Here is a 526-nt window from a genome sequence, read left to right on the forward strand (position 1 = left end):
TACCATATGTTCATACATTATATCATACATACTTGCCATTTTTGAAATAAATAATATTATCCCTATATCTCCTGATCGAGCCATCTACTAAAATAGCTCATGGCTAATATATGGCTTATAGCCTATCACACATGTGCATGATCGGTCCTACACTATTATTTCGGTCCATCGCCTCAACTAGGCTGAGTCCTTTCTCTCAGGTTCTGATGCCCTACAGCTACATACTACACCAGTCGTCGAATTCGGAAAATCGTCAAATTCGTACAGGATCTGGCGAATCAAAAAGGTAATATTGATAGTGAACGGCAGACAGAACTATAACAATGTGGCCACCTGGTGTTTGGCGTTCCACTTCGCAATTGGTCTTACCGGTTCTAATCGGTAGTTCCCAAAACGGTAGACCTTCTTAAAGTTTTTAAGAGCTGTTGTTTTTAGAGTTAGGAAAGGAAAAATTAAGCGCATGTTCAATATACAAAGTGATGCTGATCATTCGATCAATATGAGCTGGTCACTGAGTATACGATCT

The sequence above is a fragment of the Sphaeroforma arctica genome (genome assembly GCF_001186125.1).
Source record: "Sphaeroforma arctica JP610 unplaced genomic scaffold supercont1.761, whole genome shotgun sequence".
Classification (NCBI taxonomy): Eukaryota; class Ichthyosporea; order Ichthyophonida; genus Sphaeroforma; species Sphaeroforma arctica.